Source organism: Belonocnema kinseyi, chromosome 8 (genome assembly GCF_010883055.1).
Source record: "Belonocnema kinseyi isolate 2016_QV_RU_SX_M_011 chromosome 8, B_treatae_v1, whole genome shotgun sequence".
Taxonomy (NCBI): domain Eukaryota; kingdom Metazoa; phylum Arthropoda; class Insecta; order Hymenoptera; family Cynipidae; genus Belonocnema; species Belonocnema kinseyi.
This window is the reverse complement of record NC_046664.1, coordinates 122,510,894-122,513,552: the sequence shown is the minus strand read 5'-3', so window position 1 is coordinate 122,513,552 and position 2,659 is coordinate 122,510,894. Positions and strand designations below refer to the sequence as shown.

Genomic DNA, 2,659 nt, shown 5'->3' with positions numbered 1-2,659 from the left:
TGGGGGTGAAATTTTTCATATTTGAATCCGCCATATCTCGGCTATGAAAAATCTTATCAAAAAGTTAGGCATCGCATTTTGAAGGTAAAGAGTAGTTCTTTCGATGCCATTGTCAGTTTGTGAAAAAAAAAATTTTCGCGATATTACGGTGCCTCGAACACATCAAAATAACGGGTTTTTGACCCATTTAGGTTAGAATATCTCGAAAACTGAGGGTGATGGAATTTTTCTGAGGTCAGATTCGGATTCAGCGCAGCAAAAACCTTCGGGTATAGTAGGTCTGGTCCCTGGTTCTGAGAATTGTTGGCCTGTGTTATTGAAACCATCCGCTTAATGCTGCGTCTGTGGGAACTCACATTAAACATGCTGGAAATTTTCTGATTTATTTTTTTACACGCAAAAAGGACGGTTTTCCACTGAAATTATCCGACAATAAACTAACAGTGATTCCAAAATTGGATATGGGACATTAAATATTAATTTGCGTCATTGTTAATAACAATTTTAAAACAATGCGTGACAATCTGCGGTTGGTCGTAGAAAAAAGTTATTTTTTCTTCAATAATTTTTGTGATAATCTTATTTGTGTTATTGAATCAATGAAAAAATTGATACTTATAATAATAATGAGATTATTATAAAAAACTTAGAATAAATAAATTACGATTCAGAACTCGAATCATTTTTAGATTCGAATCGTTCTATTATTTCATTGAGTTCTTGATCAAGTACAGCGTTATTGCGCCTTATTTTCACTTGTTCCTCATTTATTGTTCAGGAATTTGCATAAAACAAATGAACGATAGGTGAGTTCTAAAAACGCAAGTACAGCGTTATTACTATGGAAAGTTTGCTACAGAAATTGTTATTAACAATTACGCAAATTATTATTTAATGTCCCATATCCAATTTTAGAATCACTGTTAGTTTATTGTCGGATAATTTCAGTGGAGAACTGTCCTTTTTGCATGCAAAAAAAATCATAGTTTCGTTAAAAAAATTGTTTATAACAATCATATAAATTATTCTTTATTTAATTTCGTTGGTTAGTAACCGCAATAAATGCCACTAATAATTATTGAAGAAAAAAAACATTTTTTTCTACGAGGAAACAGCCGATTAGGAGACTTGTTTAGCTAAATTGTTATAAACAATTTATATTGTTTATGTTTGATAAAGTTTAAAGTATATAAAAGGCTTTAAAGATAATTGTCGATAATTTTTGTTCAGAAAAAACAATTCAGCAATGAGGAAAACTCGTTTATAAAGAATTTGTTCATAGAAATTGTTTATAATAATTAATTTATATTATTAAAATTAATTAGGTTCTATGAATGCATGTGCAATAATTCTGGCTGATAGTAGGTTTCTATCTGTATTTTTTCTCGAGATAAAAATTCACAAAGCTAAAATGGTCAATTTTATCACTATATTTGTTTATATATTGTTGCTCTGTGAACATAATTTTAAAAAAAGCAAACCACAATTCTCTTAAAAAATTAATTGCTGAGCATTTCTGAAAAAAAACAACTTTTGAATCGGTTAAGAAATACGAGCTGTGGGTGATTATGAACAGTAAATTCCTATTCCAGACCACTGTGCGAAGGTGCGTTATAATTTTTCTTTCTGTTAAGCCGTTTACCAGAAAAAAATTATTAAAAATTGAAGGCGGTAAAAACTTAAAAAAATTGGTGTCACGTGGGTGTCACCTCACTCAGAGGTTCTCATAATTATCTATCATGAAAAGCATGAAAACTAACGAAACTGTTCATAAAGAGGTTAGGCCACGGTCTGCTGCCAATTCTGACTATTTTGATTTGATAGCTTTGTTTGTTAAGGTTTATGTGAGAAAAAAAAGTTATTCTGTTTTAATATTTGGATTGAGAGTCAGTCAATGACAACACCAAACATAGTTGTAGTAAGTGCGGTTCAAAACAACAGAATGCGCAGGGCTCCCGACAATGGGTCGGCTAACAGTGCCGACCAACCTAGAGCTGGGGGAGCCAATGAAAATGGATTCAATGCGATGGATCGGCGGGATCTCGTGACCTTTGAGTGGACGGAGCGACTGAATATCGACTTGCTAGACTGCTACGATGCTAGTGTGGCCCGTGAACGGGGTTACATGGCACGGCTGCATGCTCTGTGGTGCGGGAAACACCCTGAGCTGTCGCACTTTTCGCAGCAACGTCTGCGAAACCATGCTGAACTACTCCGTAAATGGGGCTATGTAAGCGGAACGCCTACTCTACCACAGCTAGAACAAGCCGGCAACAAAGAAAGAGAGGCGACACTAAGACCAACCGCGGGCAGGCATCCGATAGATGAAGAGCAATGCTTTACCACCCGAAAAAACATCAACACCAAGTTTTCTCTCAAGCCTAAAGATCTAGCTGAAATGGATCACGAGCTTCGTGGACATTTTTCCGGTGAATCCGACCTCTGGGCTATCAATTATTGTGAGTATAATTCAGCGGCAGCTTTTGCCGATGCGAACCGTAAAACAAAACCAAAGGCTGATCATAAGACCAAAAGACGAATGCATCAACTTGCCATTAAGATAGGCTGGGCAAGACAGTACGCGTCCCGCATTTAATGTGTGATTGACTATATCACATCTGGCAGGAATTTGACCGCCAAGGTTCGAAAGATCGCGCGC

At 36.0% G+C, this 2,659-nt stretch overlaps 1 protein-coding gene across 1 annotated transcript in view; it reads left to right on the top strand.

The window, feature by feature from the left end:
• Window positions 1-2,659, top strand: part of LOC117178681 — a 94,025-nt gene that overhangs the window by 69,397 nt on the left and 21,969 nt on the right. The gene's annotated exons all lie outside the window — the stretch shown is intronic.